We start from the raw sequence: 23,981 nt of genomic DNA, 5'->3' as shown, positions 1-23,981 counted from the left end.
ATGCTCTACCAATGAGCAACATCTACAGCCTCAAACATTGAGATGGAAAATGAAAGTTTGTTTCGAAGTCTGTACTTCTGTTTGTCTGTTTTCTCAACTTGTCAACTGAGAATCACCCAGGAAGAGAGTCTCAATGAAGGATTTTCTACATTGAGTAGAATTATAGGCATGTGGAGGGGGGAGGTTGTTTTAATTAATCGGTGTAGGAAGAACCAGCCCACTGTGGGCAGCACCATCCCTAGGCAGGGGATCCTGAACTGTATGAGAGTGGAGAAATTGAGCTGAGTGCAGGCTCATGAACATTTATGCATTCATTCTTCTTTGCTTTTGACTTGTGGATATGATGTGATCAGATTGCTTCAACTTCCCGCCACAGAGACTTCTCTGCTATGATGGACTGTAACCTAGAATTTTAAGCTAAAACAAACCTGCTTTTCTCTTCGTTGCTGTTTTATTTCATTTGGAGACAGAATCTCACCATGTAGCCCTGGCTGGCCTGAAAGTCACAACATAGACCAGGCTGGCCTTTGCTTCCTGGGTGCTAGAATGAAAGGCATATGCCACCATGCCCTCCTTCAGTTACTGTCTGTGAGGCATTTTTTTTTTATCACAGCAACAGAGACAAACTAGGACAGAAATTTGAAGCAAGGAAGAGGGGCCATTGCTGCGATAACCCGTACTGTGTAACATTTTCTTGTGAGAGCTTTGAAGACAGAAATCCTGACAGATGTGCAGACCGTGGAGCCTGAGCTCATGGAGTTTTGGAGAGAAACAAAGACTCTGTCAAGAACAGAGGCTTCTCTCTCTCTCTCTCTCTCTCTCTCTCTCTCTCTCTCTCTCTCTCTCTCTGTGTGTGTGTGTGTGTGTGTGTGTGTGTGTGTGCGCGCGCGCGCGCGCGTCTGTCTGTCTATCTCTCTGTATCTGTGTGTGTGTGTGTCAGAGAGAGAGAGAGGGAAGGAGAGAGAGAAAGAGAGAGGGGGGATGGGGAGAGACTTAGACAGTATCTCTCTATATGTCCCTGGCTGTCTTGGAACATGTTCTGTAGACCAGGCTGGCCTCAAACTCAGAGACCTACCTGCCTCTGCCTCCTGAGTGCTGTGTTTAAAGATACGTGCTTCCATGCCTGGAAAGAACCAGGGCTATCTGTGTGATAATTTGGCCAATGTGGTGTGTGTGCTCACCATGCTAGCGATGAATAAGCAGCTGTAATTATCACGGACCTCAGCATGCCCACAGAGAAGCCTCCAGTGCTGCAGTGGGACACTAGGAAAGTGTGGTGTGGTCTCGGAGCCAGCACCCAGAAGCTGGGTTACACGTCAAGCCTGCAGCAGAACTCAGCAATGGAAGCACTGTCTGCATGCTGCTGGTTTTGAAGGCACGAAAGATGCAAGATTGAGGAAGTTGTGGAGAACATCTAAGGTCTTGTACCCTGTGACTTGTTTGGAGTCCTTGTGGAGAGAGGCCTTAAGAAGCCTTTGCAAAGCCAGGCGGTGGTGGTGCACGCCTTTAATCCCAGCACTCAGGAGGCAGAGGCAGGCGGATCTCTGTGAATTCAAGGCCAGCCTGGTATACAGAGCGAGATCCAGGAAAGGCGCAAAGCTACACAGAGAAACCCTGTCTCAAAAAACCCCCCCCCAAAAAAAAAAAAAAGAACTCAGGGTACTGGAGATGATACAGTCGGGTCATAGGATGTTCACTAAGGGTAGTAGAAGGTGTCCGGTGGAACTGGGCTAAGTCCAAGAGAGAAGCTTGTGTGCACGGCAGATGTATATACAGAGGGATGAGACTACCCAAGCCCTTTGGTAACAAGATTACATTATGAGCCCCAGATGCTGGACATTGGACATACAAGATTTGGTATTTTCCTTGCTGAATTATAGTTTTGTTTTGATCTGATCATTCCTTGCATTGCTCCAGCTTTTCATTTTTAAAACAAGAATGATTGCTCTGTGCTATTATATGTTGGAAGTCTATAGCTTATTTTTTTATTTTATAGGAGCTCACAAGTTAAGAGACTTGTGGCTTTTAAAGAGACTTGGGACTTTTAATGTTGGACTGTATTTTATACTGTGAGAAAGAGACTCTGGGGACAAGGAGTGGAAGGCTATGGCTTAAAAGTAATGTATTTGTGTGTTGAGTTGACGAGAGGTGTGATCGTTAGCTTAGAATCATCTGGAAAAGGAATCTTGGTTGGCCTGTGGCCATGTCTGTTGGGGGTTGTCTTAATTCAATTCATTGATTTGGGAAGACTCAGACCACCATAGGTGGTACCACTCCCTGGGCAGGGAATCTTGAAATGCGTGAACGTATATGTATTCATTTCTCTGTGCTCTCCATTGTGGGTGTGATATGACTAGCTAAAGTTCAATGGACTATAACCTGGAATTATAAGGTAGATTAAACCTTTTCTTCCTTTAGTTGCTTTGGTCAGAGTATTTTTGGTATATATATATGGTATGGGTGATTTGCTTACATGTATGTCTGTTCCCTGCTCCTGTGGAGGTCAGAAAGGGATGCTGGATCCCTGGAACTGGAGTTATGGATGGTTGTAAGCTACCATATGGGTGCTGAGAATCTAACCTAGGTCCTCCGGAAGGGTTCACAACCAGCACTAACCACCTCTTCAGCCCCTTGTCAGAGTATCTTATCACAGCCACAGAAACGAAAGCGGGCCAGTTCTAGAGTGCTTGTATGTTGTGCATGAGGCCTTGTGTTCAGTCCCCAACACCACAAAAACAAACAAAACCCTGAACCAGAGGAAAGGGGGAGTCAGAGAATGCATGCAACCCTTCTTTTATTGTAAGCTACGGATCGGTTGTTTCCATTGGAGCTATTCGTTGCTGGAGACATGAACAGACTGGGAAGGTTCTGTATCTGATTAAGACAACTCTTCTCCCTGCATGAAAAGAACACAGAGATGGGTTAAGGTCTTTCAACAACTTCAATGTGAAAAGAAGAATAAAGTAGGAAGAAGACAGGGAGACCAGGAGGCTGTGAGGCCAGGCCATGGTTCTCAGATGACAGGCGCCAGGTTACCACGCAATTCGCCTAGAGGTCCCCTGGGCTCAGAGGCAGCTGTGCTCTGGAGGTAGAGATGCATGAGAGACCGCCTCCCCAAGTAAAGCCCTGGGAGGAATAGCAGTTCAGCTAGCCTCAGAGGGGGCAGCCGGAGTAGAAGCCAGAAGTCCAAAATGGCCCTACGTTACTTCCTCTAGTGCTGTAGAAGAGGGGATAGACAGAGTCTGAGCCTTTCATGGGAACAGGCGCATGTGCTGTGCAGGCTAAGAATTGGAAATGGGAATATCTGTCACAAGCTTTCAGATCCCAGACACACCCGACCTTACAGAGACCCATCTTGATCTTCTACACTGCATGTACCTCCCTGAAACACCATCAGCACCTTTATGTAGCTCATGTAACCCAGAAGCTGGTGAATGTTATCTAATTCATATTCTTATTTTAGGTTACGGGTAACCTGAGTAATTCTGCCATTTACTAGCATATGATCTTGGACAAGTTGTCTAAACCACAATCCCTTAAAATGTTAGTCTTCCCTCAACATGAGTCCTGGAGGAAAATTCGGCAACAGTTAAGCGTTTCTAAACATACAACTGTCAAAATTCAAAACGGGGGCTAAGGATGCGGCTCCACTGGTAGAGCGCTTGCCTACCATGCACAAAGCCCTGGCTTTGATCCCCAGCATGGCAGAAAACAAGGCACAGGTGGCGCTGGCCAGCAATCCCAGCAGTAGGGAGGTAAAAGCAGGAGAATCAGAAGTTCAAAGTCGTCTTTGACTACATGGTAAGTTCGAGGCCAGCCTTGCATGAGACCCTGGCTCAAAAGAAAAAGAAGCTTAAAACCAAACCGACAATGAACTTGAGTTGTCTGGCAGCGGTTGCCTCTGCTGCCTCAGCACGTCCCCTGAAGCCTGTTTCTGTGTGTACAAAGGGCGTACATGTACTACACGTGCTATCTTGCCGGGCTGTACCAGTGACTGCTGCCTGAAACACCTTAGTTTATATGCAAATGAGTGTGTGTGTGTGTATATGCTATGGACTGTTGTACACTTACTATATACAAAACTTTCTCCTGCTACAGAAAAATAGTTGTTTTGTTTTGCTTTGTTGAGGTAGAGTCTATGTTGCCATGGCTCTTCTGGATCTCACTCTGTAGACCAGGCTAGCTTTGAACTCACAGAGATCTGCCTGCCCCTGCCTCCTGCATGCTGGGATTAAAGGCGTGTGCCACCATACCTGGCTGGGCATAATTGTTTAATTGTGAGAAAGCCTTTAAATATATTTATAGCATCATACTTCAGCATATAAGCATCATATTCATGCATTTTTGGATTGTATCATGTCAGAATGCTTGATTTTTTTTTTAAATTGCTGTTTGAGGGACTGGAGAAACGGTTCCCCGGCTAAGAGTGCTTGTTGCTCTTTCAGAGGACCAGAGTTCAGTTCCCAGAACCCAGTTAGGTAGCTCACAACTGACTATAACTCCAGCTCCAGGGAATCCAGTGCAATTGTGACTTCTGTGGGCATCTGCTCTCTCTCTCTCCTCTCTCCTCTCTCTCTCTCTCTCTCTCTCTCTCTCTCTCTCTCTCTCTCTCTCTCTCACACACACACACACACACACACACACAAATATTAAATAAACAATAATAAAAAGTGCTGTTTGAGTTACTGACTTGAGCTATATATTTTGAAAAGTTAAATGAATTTCGACTTGGGATTTTGACTTTTAAAGATTAAAAGGTTTTGAAAATGTGTGTGTGTTCGTGTCCATGTGATGTGAATTTGTGGGTTATGTGTATGTATGCTATGGTGCATCTGTGGAGGTCAGAGGACTGCTTTATGGAGTTAGTCCTCTCCTTCCACCTCTGTGTAGATTCTGGGGATTGGACTCAGGTTGCCATGCTTGCGTGGCAAGTGCTTTGATCCACTGAGTCATCTTGTTGGCCCTGGGATAGAATTTTTCACAACTTCTGAAATGGCCCTAAGCATTCATCTGTCACTTTGCTCTATGTATTTGTGGGAAGCTGTTCTCTCAGGACTGATGATTATAAAGTCAAAATATCTATTACACTGAAGATGCTCTATGCCTTAACATATTAAATATTGAGGCAAGATTTAATTCTTTATGTAAAAATAAACAAAGGCATCCATCTTATCAGTATGCAAATTTGCCTTATTCTTTAATAAATGGTAAAATGATATATTTACCAAGGAATTGTTTAAAACTCTTTATGATTTATTATTGGTAAATGTTGAATTTGTATACTTATTTTTTATACCTAGGTTCCTGTGAACATTTTTCAGATAAAAAAGGGTCCCACATGGTAAAAGAACAAGAAGCTCTGGTTTAAAATTCTCTGCCCCTCAGTTTGCTTATATGTTAAATGGGGTAACTCCTGCCCTTATAGGATTGACAAAGTGTTTAGCACCAAATAGTCGCTCACACCTGTTACCCTCCTTCTTGCTCTGCTCATTGTTTTTTTTCTGAATGTTACATCACTCATTGCTCTGGAAGCTTCTGTTCTTTGTCTTCCAGTTACCTAGATGCTTGTTAATGTGGCCTTGTTGGCAAGGCTAAATGCACTGGACCCTCTAGTGTTGCTGATGGAGACCTGGAACATGCAGGAGGGGATGCTGTAGTAGTTGGAATGAAATGTCTCCCATACTCTCATATTCATTCACGGGAGTTTGAATGCTTAGTCCGCAATTGGTGGCACTGTTTGGGAAGACTTAGGAGGTGTGACCTTGCGGGAGGGAGTGTGTCACTGGAGGCAGGCTTTGAGAGTTTAAAAACTTACACCACTCATTCTCAGTTTGCTCCCTGCTTCCTGCTTGCTGTTTAAGATGTGAGCTCTTAGCATGCTGCTCCAGTCTCCCTGCCTACTTGCCACCATGCTTCCTCACCATGATAGTGATGAACTCTATTCCTGTAGGACTGGAAGCCCAAATGAACTCTTCCTTCTATAAGTTGCCTTGGTCATTAGTGTTTTATCACAGCAATAGAAAAGGAGCTAACACAGATGCCAATGCTCTACCTCAGACATTCAGAAAGGAACATACTGAATTCTTTTATTTTAATATTGAATTTTTGCTGTTCTAGGAATTGAACCCAAGGCATCCTAGGCAAGCTATCTCTGATTCATATCTCCACCAACAGACTTAATTTTTTGCTTCCTTAATGCACTGTCACAGCAAAAATGTTCATGTGATAAAGCCTGCCTTTTGTCCAAACATAATTTTAGACAAATTTATATGACTTAAGTAAAACCATAAGCCAGGGGATTTCCAATATCTTGACAACAATGGCTTCTTGCCAAGCTCAACAGGCACAAGAATCATCTCCAGACTATTATGGTGGAGGTTATCAAATAGAACATGAGAATCTGAAATGGACCCAGTTACATCAATACCCCAGTCTCTGCCTTGGTACCATACTTCAGCCTGGGGTTAATCATGAGCTACAATGGCAAGAGAAATGGATCCGGAAATGAAGGTAAGAGGTGTAGATGAGGTTTCAGTCATCCACTCTGTAACCAGTCGTGGCACATACTCTTGGCTGAATAAGCGAATGACTCTACTACATCTGATAACCTTCAGACATGACTCTTCTTTTGCATGAAGCTCACTGTAAGTAGCTGTGTAACCTACAGGAAGTGAGTCTGCCTCTCTGGGACTCATGCTCCCCATATGTCAAAAGGTGACATTTATTTATATTCTAAAGGAATTCTTAGAGTTATAAGAATACAGGGGTGAAACCTCTGCAGACTGTGAATGTTCTCTATGATTGCCCTCTACGTAATAGGTATGCAAACAGCTGGTATTGTCATTTGAAATGTATGTCCTAAGTCTATTTCAAGGACACCAGGCATATTCTGACTATCTTGTTTTCCTCCTTACCTACTGGAAAGCCCACCAAAACTGGAATGAGGAAGAGAAAAGTCTGCTATACTAGACTAAGTACTATATAGAGTTTTCTGCTACACTGGGGTAAGTATTATAGAGAACAAAGCTGTGCTTTGTGTTCTCAAATGGGTTGGATTTCAGATACAATTCCTGTTGTGCACTGAATAAGATTTCCCCTAAAAAACAGGTTGAAGTCCTGTGGGAAAATTGGCTGATGGAGTGACTTTCCACTGTAAAATTACTATTTCAAGCTGGGTGTGGTAGTGCATGCTTGCACACCCAAGTACTTGAGAGGCTGAGGCAGGAGGATCACAAGATTAGTGGCTTCCTCAGATATATAGAGTTTGAAGCCAGCCTAGACAATGTAATGAGACTCTCTCTTAAAATAAAAACAAAGAACTGGGGATATATGTCAATGGTAGAGAGCTTGTTTGGCATACACCAGGGCTTGGGTCCAGTTGCCAGTGCTACAGAGAAAGACAGTATGAGAAAGCAAGAAAAGGTCATTAGGGTGGGTCCTTATCTGATATCTGGCCTGTGTATAGCAAGGTAAGTTTGGACACACACACACACACACACACACACACACACACACACACACACACACGGTGGTGGTGGTGGTGGTGGTGGTGGTGGTGGTGGTGGTGGTGGTGTACAGAGCACCATGTGATGATACAAACAGAGAAGGGATGAAGGTCACATGAAAATGTAGCTACAGATTGGAGTTGTGCAGCTTCTGGCGAATGAACATCTGGAGCTACCTGCAGCTGGAAGAGGATGCTCCATTAAAATCTAGAGTATAGCCCTGCCAACATGTTGATATTCTAGCTTCTGACAATACGAAACAATATCTGTTGTTTATAGTGCTATGTTACAGCAACTTCAGGAAAGAACATAATCCCCACCACATGCTTCCTCTGCCTTCCCTGTTGTTATGGTGTCTTTTCCTCTTCTACCCATAAGTACACATGAAAATTGTGCCTTGATCTAATGTGAGTGCTTAGAGTGGCAGAGATGCTTAGATATGATACTGAACACCATCTCACATTAAAAAAACCACATAGTTTGCTTTAATTTTATTTTTCACTATGTAGCCCAGACTGCTCTAGATTCTCCTGTTTCCACATCTCAAGCACTAAGATTATAGACATGTGCCTCCACAGTCAGCATATATTCTTCAAACACAGAAAAGGAAAGGCAAGAGTGTCTTCCATTTCCTTCTCTGCTTTCAAATTTGATAGAAAATAGCAAGAACAGGGGCTAGAGAGCTGTCCCAGCAATTGATACCACCTGCTGTGTAATCGTGAGGCTCAGAGTTTAGATCCCAACGCCCACATAACAAGCTGGCCATCCCTGCAAAGGTCTGTAAGCCCAACTCAAAGAGGACCAGAGACGGGTGTCTGTGTGTGTGTGTGTGTGTGTGTGTGTGTGTGTGTGTGTGTGTGGTTGCTGTCGCTTGCTGGCTTAGAGCCTAGATGAGAAAATGCAAGTCCCATGTTCTGGAAGAGACTCTGCTTCTTCGGTCTAGAAGGCATAATTTTGAGCAAGGAATCAAAGTCAATATCAACAGCCTTGTAGTGTGTCATTCCTGCCAAATGTGCATAAGCTGACTCTCCTGAGGAGGACATACAGGACACCTGCAAACTGAAGGACAGTCTACAAAAGAAGTTGACTAGACTCATCCAAAATGGCAATATCATGTTGAGCATCATTCCAGGTTTAAGGAGCGTTAAGAAAAGAATCATGACAAGTAAATATAATATGTGATTTTAGACCAGATCATGGATGATAAAAAGCAGTGATATAGGCCACTGGACAACTAAAATTTGAATATGAAGTATGAGTTGTATATCAACGTTATATTTCTTTCCTTTTTACTTTTCTTTCTTTATTGTTTTTGAGATATGTCACTGCTATGTTGTTCAGAATAGCCTCAAATGTTTTTAATAATTTATTTAATTTTATTTGCATTGGTGTGAGGGTGTCAGATCCCCTGAAACTGGAGTTACAGACAATTTTGAGCTGCCATGTGGGTGCTGGGAATTGAACCTGGGTCCTCTGGAAGAGCAGCCAGTGCTCTTAACTGCTGAGCCATTGGTCCAGTTCCATAGCCTCAAACTTGATATTCTCCTGCCTCACTTCCTGAGTGCTGGGATTACAGCCTCGCTTCTTTTAGCTATGTATCCAATTTTCTATAAATCCAACGTATTTCAAATTGATATTTTAAATATATAACTTAGGGGGCTGGAGTGATGGCTCAGCAGTTAAGAGTATGTATTGCTCTTGCAGGGGACCTGAATTTGGTTCCCAGCATCTACACTGGGTAGCTCACAACTGCCTATAAATCCAGCTTCAGGGATCTGATATCTCTGGGACCTGCACTCTTGTGCACATAACACTTCTGACATATACACATAATAAACTATATATATATATAACTTTGGGGACTTCGGGTGTGGCTGAGTCACAGAGCATTTATGTGGCATGTATGAGGCCCTGTGTTTGATCCTCAGTACCTAAAAGAAACATACATAGTTTTTACATACATATGTGTGTAGACACACACATATATAGTTTTTACATACATATGTGTGTAGACACACACATATATAGTTTTACATATATGTGTAGACACACACATATAGTTTTTACATATGTGTGTGTGTGTGTATCTACACACATATGTATAGATTTAATTTTGAGCTGTTAATCATGTGTTTGGTGTACTGGGTGTTAGATATTCGAGCAAGAACATGATATAGTGTGTATCTTGAAGTGGCGGTCCAGGGCAGGAGGGAACATATAAAGGCAAGTACATACCATGTGATAAAGGCCTATGTGAGAGCTTGAGGATGGGTGCTGACCTCAGACTTCTGGGGAAAGGTGTCATGGCAGCTCTTTACAGAGGATACAAAGAGGGGCTTGGGCTGGGCATTGTGGCACACACCTGTCATCCCAGCACACAGGAGGCAGAGGCAATGAGGATCTCTGAAAGTTCAAGGAGAGACTGGGCTGCACAGTAGGACCCTGTCTCAAAACAAAACAAAACAAAAACGAGAAGAACTCACCAAATAAGAGAGGAGGTTCAGTTGGAGAGCACTAGTCGGTTTTGCTTCTCAGTAAGCGAGTTCCCGAGAGAAGCAATGTAAGACAGGATTTGTATCAGGCACAGTGAGGAAAGCAAGCTGGATCTGTACCATGTGTGAGGGGAGGAGCATGATGCAGAGGTTCTTCTCATCATCGTGAGCCAGGGACCAAGGACCAGGCTATCACCTTTAAGGGCCCACCCCTACTGACCTATTTTTGCTAGTTGATGCCACCTCCTGAAATGTCCACAGCCTCCTCCCAAAATAGTGCCACCAGCTGGGAAACAAGCATTCAAAATATGAGCCTTGTGGGGGGGGCACTCCAGATTGAAACCGTTACAGTTAGGAAACCTTGTGAAGCTTTTGGGTGCTGGTGAGACATGCATGCAGAGATGGCTGACAGATTTGGATATAGGGAAGACACTTGAGCCTGTAGCAGAAGAAAACCTCCTGAGGACAGACACCAAGGCCAAGATTAGTAGGTGTCAGCAGCCAGGATGAGGCCACTATGGCCTCTTAGGTAATGTAAGAAGAGCAGACATAAGCAAACAACTTGAGGTTGAAAGGTTGAACACGAGTGTGCTCACCTCTGACCTTTGCTGTGTTGTGTAACTGAATGTCTAAGAGACATCAACCCCTGGATTGATAAGTATAAGTAACCAAGTTAAAGGAATGGCTACAAATTAGTTAGAGTAGCTAATAATAAACTAGGGTAGAAAGAGAATGTCAAGTGGTCATTAAAACAAAAAATCTAATGAAGTGATTTTTCAAGAACAAGATGAGCTTTGCAAGCAATAAGAATAAGGTAGTAGCCAATTAACACCCAACAGGACAGGGAGAGATTGTCATTAGTAGGAAAAATCCTGAGAACAGTACCAGGCCCCATAATAAAGGGAAATCAGCGAGGTAATGATGCTGTTTCAGAAGTCAATGGGGAATGGGAATTTCCATTCAATTATGGATACAAGATCCAGGATGAGAAAGTACCTGAATGTTCTTAGCCAGAGCCTGATAGGAACTGTTTTTTCTTTTCTTTTTTTTAGGTTTTGTGTGTGTGTGTGTGTGTGTGTGTGTGTGTGTGTGTGTGTGTGTGTGTGTGTGTGTATGTACATGAAGGTGCCATGGTGCACTTATGGAGACCAAAGGACAACTTTGGGGAGTAGATTCTCTTCTACCATGTGAGTTCTGGGGCAGAACTCAGATTCACAGGCTTAGCACCAGGCATCCTTAGCTGCTGAATCATTTTGCTGGCCCTCTTTCACTGTTTTCTCACACTTGGGAGATAGGGGTAGCAGATCTCAGTAAGTTCCAGGTCTGCTAGGACTATGTAGTGAGACTCTGTCTCTCCGCAAAGATGGCAATTTTAGTAGCGCATGGCAGGTCATACCTGCTGCCCAAGCACTTGGCAGGCAACTTGGAGTCCCAGTCTGGGCTACAGAGTGATATTTTGTCTCAAAAAAAAAAGCAATTTTATATTTCAAATGAAAATAAATCCCCATATATTCATCACTTAACTTCAACACATGGTCAGTTTCATTTCATCTATACCCCGACCAAATATCCTGGCAAACTGACTGGTGTGAAGCAAAATTCTATTGGAAGTTTTTGTTGTACTTTTATTCTAATGATTTATATCTATAAAGTAGATACAAATTACATACATACCGAAAACTGAGGTTGAGAGATTAAATTCATATATTTTAAATTACTTTCTCACCAAGTAATATATTCACATGGCTCAAAACACAAAAGGTAGGAGAAAGAGAGGAAAGGAAGGGTTATGCAGTGGCTCCGTGAATCAAAATGCGTGCTCCCGAGCCGGATGACCTGAGTTTGATCTTCAGGATCCATGTAACGGAAGAAGAAAACCAACTCCCACAGGTTGTCCTCCAACTTCCACATGTATACCATGGTGTACGCTTGAAAATGTGCATGCTTCACACACACACACACACACACACACACACACACACACACACACACACGTAAGTTTTTAAACTTCACAAGAAGAGCCAGGAACGACAGTGCTCTAACTCCAGCACTCAAGAGGCAGATGCAGGCAGATCTCTGAGTGTGAGGCCAGTCTTCTCTATATAGTGAGTCCCGGGCTAGCCAGGGCTACATAGTATAAGCCTGACTTTTTTTTTTAAAGAGTATGTGCGTAGAGGAGGTCCTGTCTTACCTTTGCCCCCAAGCAAAAGTTCCCAGCTGCAGTTCACTTGCCAACAGCTGTCTTTGGAGAAACCAATATCCATGTTTGCGTCTCCTTCTAGAACTATGTTATGCCTATAATAATGTCAAGTGCACTGCACACTCTTGACACTCTGCTGGGCCTCCCTCCTCCCATTTACTATACAATGATTATTTCACATTAGCACATGAAATGCATCCTCTTATACCACCATACAGCCTTCCACTTTATGGACTCTAACTTAACTCGCTCTGATTGGGCTTCAGGGTGTTTCTCACGAGACACACTCACAGGCAACACCGCAGTGTCTACTCTCTCACAATCCTCCTGCACAAAAGCACGCATATGGGTAAGACAAAGCTCCTTAAGGCAGCGTTGCTGAACGGAAGGGAATGTGTGTAATTCTGACAGATGATCCTAAATTATTGTCGCTCGGGTAAGTGCTGGCTGAATTCTGTCCATGCTCTTCCGTCACATTGTAGCTGCTTCTTCACACTTACTTCCAGAGTCCCATAGTGAACTGCTTCAACATCTCCAACGCAAAGACACGTCTGTGACCTTAGCCTCCTATTGCTGGTCTTTTCTCTTCCCCTCCCCCTGCTCTGTGTCTGTCTCTGTCGCTCTCTCCTGATCTTTGACCTTTACAGCTAGCACTCTGCCTTTCTTCAGCTTCCTATTGCTAGGCTTTTCTCTCCTCTCTCTCTCCCTTTCTCCCCCTCCTCTCTCTTTCTCTCTTTCTCTCTCCCTCTCTCTGTCTCCCCTGCTCTTTGGCCCTCACAGCTAGCACTCTGCCCTTCTTCCCCTCTCTTTTCCCAGAAGCCATTAGTAACCCCCTGGCTTCCCTTCGGCTCCTTCCGATTCCGTTCCATGGCTAGCCATTTCAGCTCTGCCTGTGTTGATCTACTCAAGCCCCTTCTCCCAGCGACCTTTGGCAGCACCTGCTCTGCCGACCCCCAGCCTTGTGAAAACCCTAGCACAGTGCACATTCTCTCCCTCACCCTCTCCCAGGCAGCCCTGCTATTGCTGGAGAAGGTCAGAAAGTTGGCTCCACTACAAAGCCGGGCCAGCCAGCCCCCCTGGGCCCCAAGGGCTATGAGGCAGTCCTTTTATATATTGATATCATGTTTCTCTCAGTGATTGTTCCAAATCCTTTCCAGTTCCTCATATCCCCTACCTGCCTCTTGCCTCGGACCCCTCTGTCCAGCACCTAGCTTTGGATTTTAATGAATAGACATAGGTCATCGGGCGATACTCACATATTAGATCCTCCTTCACCTGCCATCCCCACTTCTCGGCCCACTCAGTCATGCCTTTCACCTTCCCACCCCCAGCTTCCCTGAAGCCAATACTTCCTGCTCAGGTTGACCCCTTCCACTTATGCCTTTGGCACTGGGTTCCCTTGCCCTCCCCTCACTCAACCCCAGAATCTATCTCCCTTCCCTTTAGGCTAGCTTTTCCTCCTCATTAATTTTCCCCCTCTTTACTTAAGAGCAATTCTTATGTGTCATTGTTCCATATTGCCATCTTACCACCAGACTCTTCGTGTTTAGCAATCTTTACACTTACACAAGTGTCTCAGCTGCCTCCTGGTTTCACTTCCCCTTCCTATGTTTGCTGCAAACCCAGAAGGCACACCAGGCATGGTGGTGCTCCTTAGCAGCCTCAGCACTAGTGAGGTATGCAGGGAGGGTTGAGAGTTGAAGGTCAGTGTGGGCCATGTGGTAAGATCCCATCTCAGAAAAATAATAAGCAGATAAGTAAAGTAGAAGAAAATAACAAAATCACAATGACATCATCCAACTGTCAACATCTTATGTTTTCACATACACACACACACACACACACACACACACACACACACACACACACATATATATATTTACAAAACTGGATCATGTATGCAAAGTTTATATACATTTTAGAATACTGAAGCCTTGCTATTTATTGTCTGGCCCAAATTAAGAAAATTAACTTCTCTGACTGAGTCCAGTTCCTCTTGTGCAAAAACATAGATTATTATAGTAACTTCTTCACCTGGTTTTATGAGAATTAGATGAGGAAAAACATATTAAGGTTTATGTCACAGTGCCTGACATGTAACAAGTCAAATTAATGTTAGCTACATGGTCTTCTACAGCAAATCCTATATCTCTACATAATCATGAGTCCTGTCCTTCTCATGCCTAACAGAAGCAACTAAGCTACTGCAGCAACTCTCCAACACATACTCGTTTGGCACATGGGTGAGCATATGAGTGGGCTGTGGAGTTCTGAAAACACTACAAAAAGCAATGTGTATTTGTGGCATTGATGTTATCCAGACAATATTTCACTTGTAGCCCAGGCTTTCTTGGAATTCACTATGTACCTCAGGCTAGACTCAAATTCATGGCAATTCTTCTGGCTCAGTTTTCCAAGCACTAGGATGATAGGTGTGAGCCACACATCATTTTTCTTCTCTCTTCCTCTCTCCCTTCCTCCCCATCCCCCCTCACGTGTGTGTGTGTGTGTGTGTGTGTGTGTGTGTGTGTGTGTGTGTGTGTGATGCTGGAGGCTAAACTCCGGGCCTCACACATGCTAGTCAAGCACTCTTGTCATGGAACTGTAACCCCAGCCCTGTGGATTTGCAGTTTTGATAGACATTGCCAAAATGAGTGAAAGCTATCACTACCTCCTTCTTGCCTCTTTCCTTCCTTGTTTTTAGTCGGGGGGTCTCATATAGCCAAGGATGGCCTGGAACTCTCTATATATGAGGATAACCTTAAACTTTTGATCTCCCTGCCTCTCTTCCCAAGTGCTGGGATCATAGGCATGTACCATGCCCAGTTTATTTCTTGATAACTGAACCCAGTGCGTACTAGGCAAGCACTCTGTCCACTGAGCTCATCCCTGACCCTACCATGATTTCTTTCAATTATAAATTACAGATGGGTGCCTTGGCTATTTCACATTTTTTCACTTATACAAGCTCAGGCTGTGAAGCACATTCTCATAACTGAAAATCTGCAAATATCCCTGATTATTTACAGGGCAGAGGGAAGATTAAGAGTAAACACAGAGATGGGTATATAAGTGTTGCACGTGGGAAAATGTTAAATTGAGTGACGCACAGAGGAGAAGATGGCAAAGGGTGGAGCTGGAAAACAGAGAGGAACCAAATCATAAAGGACTGTGAAAGCCACAGTCATTCAGTCAGCTGGGTGCCAGATAATTATTGATCACTTCCTACAGGTCACATAGTATTTTAGGGATTTTGTTCACTTCTTGGAACAAAACAAGAAAATATTGCTACTGGAGGGGGCTTACGTTGTAGCAAAGAGAGGCAAACAATCAAAAGGATAGGGGCTGGCAGATGTTTCAGTGGGAAAAGCTCTTACTCTACAAGCATGACGACCTAAGTTTGGATCCCCAGCACTCATGTAAAAAGCTGGGCACGGTGACAGACACCCGTAGCCCCACTTTTGGGGGTTCTGTGCAGAGACAGGTGGATTCCTGGAGCCTATTGTCCAGCCAGCTTAGTGAAATTAATGAGCTTTCCTATTTATTAAGAGTCCCTGTCTAAAAAAGTTAAGTTGAGAGCAATTAACCGTGACACCTGATACCAGCTTCTGACTTCCACATGCACAGGGAGGGGACTGACATAAGTTTGAGGCCAGCTCTACATAGAATTCCAAACAAGTTTGGAATGGAGTATGAGACCCTGTCTCAAAACAAACAGAACAAACATACAATAACTATAGTAACAAAAGCAAACAAAACCGAATGGGAATAGAGACAGGGATAAAAGTGCAGACAGGCAACTAGTAATTTGCAGAAGTAATTTTTTATAATTTACAATAGTAAATACAGTGCCTATTAGGATCATTGTGAAATTTCACCTTATTATAGTGTGTGTGTTTTTTTGGGGGGATGCTGGGACTCAAGAAAGGACCTTGTCTATGTTAGGCAAGTCTGTATCACTGAGCAATACCCATAATGAGCTTATTTTGTAAGAAGGACACAAATAATGATTTTCCTTACATTTATCACCATCTCTAACATATTTACATGTGACCTGATACCCAGTATCTAATGATTTCAATTCCCTACTGTAATTTATTTTAAGGAGAATGTCCCAACACTCACATGAATGAAAACCTAGTATTATAAGCCATAAAGGTCTAGGAAGGGACACTAGGAGAGATACTTAGCAGCTGTCTGTTTTCTTCCTTTCAGATACCACTTTGTAAATCACAAATGCTTCCTAAATTGCATGCTTATTATTTCTCGGACAGCCTACTGTTTTATACACAGAAGATGAATCCCTCTTTACAATAACCCCACAAAATAGGTAACATCATTGCATTGTTCCCATTTTCTTAGGAAGAAACCGGGGTTGTCTTTCTCCTTCCTCTGCCACTGTTTCCAGCAAATAAATAGAAACAGTAATGGGGACCTAGGAGAGAAGGCAGTGTCTGCCCCATTTCCAAGCTTGGGGGAGGCTTTCCAGGGCGGGGGGTGGGGAAGGGAGATGACAGAGAGTCGTAATGACAGCCACCACTGACTCCCTCCGTGACTGAGAGCTGAGCCAGAACATGGCTTCAGAACACACATGCCTCCCCACAGAGTTCCATTTATTGGTCATTTTAATTGTCCTGTGAATAGCCTAATTGGAATGTTCAAATTGATGTCAGCCTTGTTAGGATGGCAGTTTTGATTAGAAGAAGGAAGGCAATGTGCTGCTGGAGCGTTGGCTCCTTTGGGAAGAAGCCAGATCAGGGTAAAAACTAGTTGAGGAGGATGGTGAGTGGCTGGAAGGGAAGAAATAACAAAGAGTAAGGGAGGGAGGAGCTGGAGATAAACTGTCGGGCTCCTTTGTCTCTATTCAAGAAGAATTAACCGACAATAACATGTCAGAAGAGAGAGGCAGGAATGAGGCCCTGTTTACCTGTTGAGTCTCACAAAGCATATGTACTGCTCTTCAATTTCCTGAGAAATCAGCGTGATAGCTTAACAAAAAACTTTCTTTGGGAGGGGGGTTGTTTGTTTATTGATAGGTTTCATGTAGTCCAAGCTGACCTTGAATTCTCTATATTGCCGAAGCTGTCCTTGAACTCCTAATGTTCCTGTCTCTATCTCTCGAATTTGTTTTTTGAGATAGGAGTTCACCATTTAGCCCTGACTGGCCTTGAACTCACAGAGATCTGCCTGCCTCTGCTTCCTGAAATGCTGAGATTAAAGGTGTGCATCACCACACCAGCATTTTTGTAAGAGTTGCTTTATTTTTTAAGACAACATGAGTACCTATGCAGCTAAGACCAGCCCTGAACTCCTGATCTTCCTGTTTCTACCCTCTCCCCCAAGTGCTGGGATTACAAGCATGGCTACTACATCCAACAAAAGTCATTTTCATTCATGCATTAACACTAGAACTTGCCATACTAAAGCAAAGACTCTGAACTAGAGGTACATCTTTCTCTGGTTCCATTTGTTATTGCATAATGAGAATTCCAGAGCCACCCACTGGCAGTCTATAGGCTACCAGCAGTCGCCCCGGAGTCCATTAAAGGCTTACAACCAAAGCTCACTGTAATGCAAGAAGCCTGGAATGTGACTTTCAGTGCAGTCCTTCAACACTCAGTTTATAAAGGAAAGTTATCCTTTGCATAGAGTACATATTTTTAAATTTCTCAGAGGAAACCGGAGACTAAACAAAAGCTTCTCATTGAAATAGAAAAGCGAAGAGTAGAAGGGGTTAATCTCTGGTACAGAGGAGGCATTGCCTAACAGCCCCAGATGTTATGTGTTATCTAGACCCTATATCACGGCAGAAAAAAAAAAAAAAAGACTGTTTATGATCAAATTCCCCAAAGACTGATCTACTAAGGAAGGATATACCAAGATTCTTTTTGCTAACAGCCAGGTGAGAGCATGATTACACTATCTAGAGCACAAATGGCTTCTTCGTCCTACTCAACATTTGGGAGGTCCCAGACGAGACTCAGCCAATCCTGGCACTTATGCTATCATTTCTATTTGTAAATCAGGATTAGAAGGGGCTTGTCACTTGGTAACATGTGCTCTATGTAAACCCTTAGATCTTCGCTATGGTAAAAACAGAGCAAGTACGTCTACTGTTTTATTTAGCTTTGTGTTTTCATTTCTTTCTTGTCACTGAGATCCAAAGAGTAATGCCATGCTTGGTAGCTTTCCAGATGACCAACAGGATACTGGCAATAATCTATGAGGTCAGATTCTTTTCCTGTCAGTAAGTTAGAGTTCAGAAAGCCATGTGCATGTTGAATGTGTTACTGGGACTTAAACAAGATACAACTCCTCTTTAATTGGGTCTGATCTACCTTGAATTTCATTTTTGTTTTGAGATAGGGTTTCATGTAGCAGACTAGTCTTAAGTTTACAATCCCCCTGTCTCAGCCTCCCAAGTGCTAGAATTACAAGTATGCCCTACAGTCCACAGCTTGGATTTTCATTGTAGAAGTATGCCCTCACCAGCAATGGTGGCATATATCTGTAATGTCAGCATTTGTGATATATGAGCCAGCCTAGCCTATATAGTAAAATCTGTGTAAAACAAAAACAAAAACAAAAAATACAACAAGGTGTGGGTATGGCACATGCCTGTCTTCCTAATCCTGGAAGGCTGAGGCAGCAGAATCAACAATTTGAGGCCTGCCTGAGATACTAGTGAGACTGTGTCTTATAAAACCAAAACCCCAAACCAAACCAAATAAACTTCAAAAGCCCTTTAGCCAGTCATTTTGAGCAGCGATGGATAATTGTGTTTAACCAAATACTAAAACCCAACACATGCAAGTTAAATTATTTGACAAAAAATATAATTGAATTAACAATTCTGATAAAATAAACATTGAAACATGTTTTGCTGCCATCATTGATAACTTTCTTATCTCAAGTAACATTAGACACAACATCTTTTAAAATGTAAACCTCAAAACAAAAACACTGTATAGTGAGATCATGCTTGTGATTCTAAGTCAGGCGGCAAAGGCAAGATTGCTCTGGAATTTGAGGCAGGTCTGTAATTGCAGGCAAGCTGTGGATATATATGAAGACTGTCACTAAAATACCCAAACAAAATAAAACAACATCAAAACAAGTCAACTAAAACCCAAAATAAAATCTGCTGTTTAATTATTTACATAGGAACTATATTAAAGAACATTCACTGTCGGTGGGAAATAGAATGGTGAATTCACATTGGAAAAAATAGACTGCCTATTCTTTGTAAGGTTAAATGTACATTCATCATATACTATAACTATTTGTAATAGACTGCCTATTCCTTATAAGGTTAAACATACATTCATCATATAATATAACCATTTGTTGTAAGATATTTGATTACACTGTGTAAAGATATGTCACTCTGATTGGTTTAATAAAAAGCTGAATGGTCAGTAGCTAGTCAGGTTTTCCAGGCAAAGAGGATGCTGGGAAGAAGGGGAGATATCAGGAGATGCAGAGCGAGCAGGATGGGCACTACAGAGATGAGATAACAAAGCCACCAGGTAGAAATTAAATTAATAGAAATGGGTTAATTAAGTTATAAGAACTAGTTAGAAACAAGACTAAGGTATAAGCCAACCTTTCATAATTAACAAAAAGTCTGTGTCATTTGGGAGCTGGCTGGTAGGACAGAGAAAGACTCACTACAACCATTCTGCTATATTTTTACTCAAGAGAAGGTAAAAGATATGTGCATGGGCTGGCATGCTGGCTCACTAAGGAAAGGCACTTGCTCTCATGTCTGACTGGAATTCAATTCCTGGGACCACACAGGGGAAAAAAGGAAATGACTTCTGCAAGTTGTCCTCTGACTTCCCCACACACGCCATGGCACAGAAATGCCCTGCCCCTCATACCTGGGCATATGTACAAAAATAAGTGTGGTTTTTAAGTAAGATTAATTCATATAAAGGCTTAAACACAAATGTTCACAGCAGCTTAACTAGTAATAGCTCTGAAGTGAATGAAGAGACCTGTTGTACCTTACATAGATTCAGTAATAGAAAATAATGAGCAACCGATACAGGAAACAACACAGGTGGATTCCAAAGATACTATTCCAAGTAAAAATAACCAGATACAAAATTGCACACTTTACGATTATATATATCAGATTCTACATGATAAAAATGAGGTAAGTAAGTGGGGTTGCTTAAAGCCAGTGGAGGGCAACCAAGGAGGATAAACCCCAAAGGATGCTTTATGCAGCGATGGAAATGGTATGAATCTTGATTGTAAGCTTAAAGTTGGTGCAGCTGTTTTGTTGTGTTGTTTGAGGCAGCATCTCTTGTAGTCCAGGCTGGCCTCAAACTCACTATGTAGCCAAAGCTGACTTTGAACTCCTGATGCTCCTGCCTCCACCTCCCAGGCATCAGGGTTTGCAAACATGTGCTACTATGCATGGTGGGAAATCCTTAAAAAGTTGAAGTTTTAACCTTATTTCCTTTAAGGAAGCCTTATGTACTAAGCATTCTGTATATGCTGTGCCCCTGCACCGTATACGATACGACAACTGCAGAGCAGCAGCTACTCTCTGGAAAACCGCAGCACACAGGCAATATAGGTTCTGTAGAAGGAACTAAGTTGCGTGCTGTTTAGAGCAAGGTGTCATAGTTCAATCAGGCTTTTGAGGGAAAAAGTAGCTACTGTATGGGAGGACTGATAACAGAAATCGAAAACAAAGTCTTCATTAAGCTGAAAAGACTAACATGTAACTGGGTTAGATAAGTCAAGGACAAGAAATAACAATTCAGAGTACTGTGAACCCTGACAGTGCCATCTTAGGGAGTACATGTCGAGGGCAAAGACAGCCTGTCTTTATGAACCTTGACTTTATCTAACTGAGCTCTCATGGGAATCGAAAGTCAAAAACAAACAACAACAATAACTGATAGAAATGACTGGAGCAAATAGAAGAAAGCGGCGTGTGGCAAAAGGTACTCCAAATTCTACGGCTAAGCTGCAAGAAGGCCCTTGCCTTCCTCATCAGTCTGGAAGCTCCTTTTCTTCCAGTGTTAGGTAAACAGTTTGAATAACCCAGGGCCAGGCATGGGAGTGCACTCCTTTAATTCTAGCACTTTGAAAGCAGAGGCGTGTGGATCACCAAATCAGCCAAAACTGCCCAGTGAGGCTCTGTCTCAAAAACAAAGTTCTAATAACACTTTAATAAATGTAGGCAATTGAATTGGGGATATGTTAGGATCTGGAACACGTTATTCACCTTTAGAAATAAAAGATAGTGGATAATGGGCGTGGTGGAATATGCCTTTAACCCCAGTACTATGGAAGCTGAGGTGAGAGGATCCTGAGTTTAGATCCATGGCCTACATGCCAAGATTATGTCTCTAGAAAAAAATAAGGTGAATAAAATAAATTTCTTTCAAATACTTATAGGGTAGGATTCAGAATAGTTATACTCAAGTAGGTAATAAAGAAAATGTTGAATTAGATTGTACTAAATCTTTAAGGGGCTAGATATGTAGCAGTTATAAAATCCAAGTACAATTCAGAAATCAGTACGAAATTAGACATGGTTTCCAAGATTTGATTAAGACAATTGGTACCCAATTGTCATATATATATAATTTTATATGTAACTGGAATTATTTAGTAATAAGGATAGTACTTTCTTTCAAAGAGCATGAAGTGTTATGGTAATTTCTGGGTGCTACACATTAAGAATAAAGTAGCTACTAGAAAAGACATCTCAAAGAAAAATGACAGGAGCTGGAGAGACAGCTCAGTGCTTAAGAGCACATGGCGACCTTGCAGAAGACAGGAGTTTGGTTCTTAGCGTCCATGTCAGATAACTCACGACGATGTAGCTTCAGCTCTGACACCCACTATGGGGCCACTGTGGCACCTGAACACTCTCTCTCTCTCTCTCTCTCTCTCTCTCTCTCTCTCTCTCTCTCTCTCTCTCTCTCACACACACACACACACACACACACACACACACACACACACACACACAAGAAAAATGGCGGGGACCGTAAACCCAAAAGAGAACAGATTTATAGAAAGATCTACAGATGGCTGGAGGTCTGAAAGTCTATCTGTGGGAGTTCAAGAAAGGGCATCTCCCCATCCACAAAATATATTCGTATACAGTCTGTCTGTATACAATATAGCCAAATAGAGAATATCCATATACTTAAAAAAAAACAAGACTCTGTTAATCACAGTGTTTTGTAACATTGTAGTCACAAACCTCTTGCCATGTCAAAACTTCTTTCCACATCAAGTGATACAGATGGCATCGTCATTCTTAGAATGTGTGGAAGTTTCTACAAAATGATGATGCTGCAATTTATGTAGCCCAGCATTTCCCAAAGGGTAGTCTACATAGCACCAATGCCACAAAATGGGTGCTCAGAAACAAGGACATAGTTACAGTTCGAACATGCTCCATACCACATCCCCTTTCTCGGGCTTTCGCAATGACATAGAAGGGAGTGGAGGCTGCAGGCAGTACCCTATTACTGCCCAGCTGCCACCTCTGCGGTATACTAAACTCATTTTCCATTCTGTTGAAAAAACAGAAGCAGTTTTAACTGAGCTGGCTGAACTGACTTGTCCCTGGACTCTTCCTAGGTGACCTCTTCTTAATTTGCCAGAATACTGACTTATTCACATTTTATAAAATACCTAGAGAAATGCTAAACTAATTGATCTCAGTGTTAGACACCAGTTCTCATTTTGTTGTTGTTTTTTAACCTAAAACTTACTAACCATTTTAAATATGATGCTAATTACATTTACAACATTGTATGACCACCAGTACTGTCTATTTCTCAATCCTTTTTGTTATCCCCAAACAGAAACTATATTCATTGAGAGTAACTTCCTGTATCCCCTTTCCAGCCACTGATAAACTCTAATCTAATCTTTCTACTATTATTAATCTGTTTATTTGAATTATTTAATATAAGTAAAATTATATAGCATTTGACCTTTATGTCTGATTTATTTTACTTAATAGACTGTTTCAAGAGCCATCCATGTTGTCATTTGTATCAAGACTCGATTGGTTTTCATGGCCAACCACCATTATTTGAATATAGATTTTCAGCTGCTCCAGCACACCACTTGTTTCTTGTTTAGTTTAATTTTGGTTTGTTTGAGGTTTTTTGCATTTTTTGCTGGGGATCAGAAACCCCAACCTGGCCTCAAACTTGCTGTGTAGCAAGGATAATCTTGAACTCCTAACCTTCCTACCTCCCAACTGCTACCTGTGCCATCACAGCCAGCTAAGAGATCTCCGGGAGGCACTGTTTTTAGTGAACCCACAAGCAGATTGGTGGGAAGGAATGCTGCTGGGTAACCTCCAACCACCAACTTTTCTTTTAACAGTCCAATACATTGTACAACAGAGATCCAACATCTTACCTTGAAGGCAATAATCTTTCATTTATTTCGCATTTACAAATAATAATATTGTAATGGGCTGGACTTGGTGGCCCATGCCTTTAATCCCAGCACTCAAGAGGCAGAGGCAGATGGATCTCTGTGAGTTCGAGGCCAGCCTGATCTACAGAGCTAGTTCCAGGACAGCCAGGGCTACACAGAGAAACCCTGTCTTGAAAAAACAAACAAAAAAGAAAAAAATTATAACGAATATGCTTTTTAAACTTACTATATTTTTGTTTTTTGAGACAGCTTCTCATGTATCCCAGGATGGCCTCGAACTCGACACATAGCCAAGGACAACCTTGAATTTCTGATTCTCTTATATCACCTTCCAAGCACTAGAATTAG

General features: G+C 42.4%; 1 protein-coding gene across 2 annotated transcripts in view; it reads right to left on the bottom strand.

Moving 5' to 3' along the window:
- Nucleotides 1-2,777: 2,777 nt before the first annotated feature.
- Nucleotides 2,778-23,981, bottom strand: part of LOC131899126 (P2R1A-PPP2R2A-interacting phosphatase regulator 1-like) — a 61,782-nt gene continuing 40,578 nt past the window's right edge. For both annotated transcript variants that reach the window (XR_009376057.1, XM_059250512.1), the window contains one exon: nucleotides 2,778-2,896. The gene's annotated coding sequence lies outside the window, so the exon portion shown is untranslated. The remainder of the gene's footprint in view (nucleotides 2,897-23,981) is intronic.

This window comes from Peromyscus eremicus, chromosome X (genome assembly GCF_949786415.1).
Source record: "Peromyscus eremicus chromosome X, PerEre_H2_v1, whole genome shotgun sequence".
In the NCBI taxonomy this organism is placed as follows: domain Eukaryota; kingdom Metazoa; phylum Chordata; class Mammalia; order Rodentia; family Cricetidae; genus Peromyscus; species Peromyscus eremicus.
Note: the sequence above shows the minus strand (reverse complement) of the source record. Positions and strands in the feature narration are given on the sequence as shown.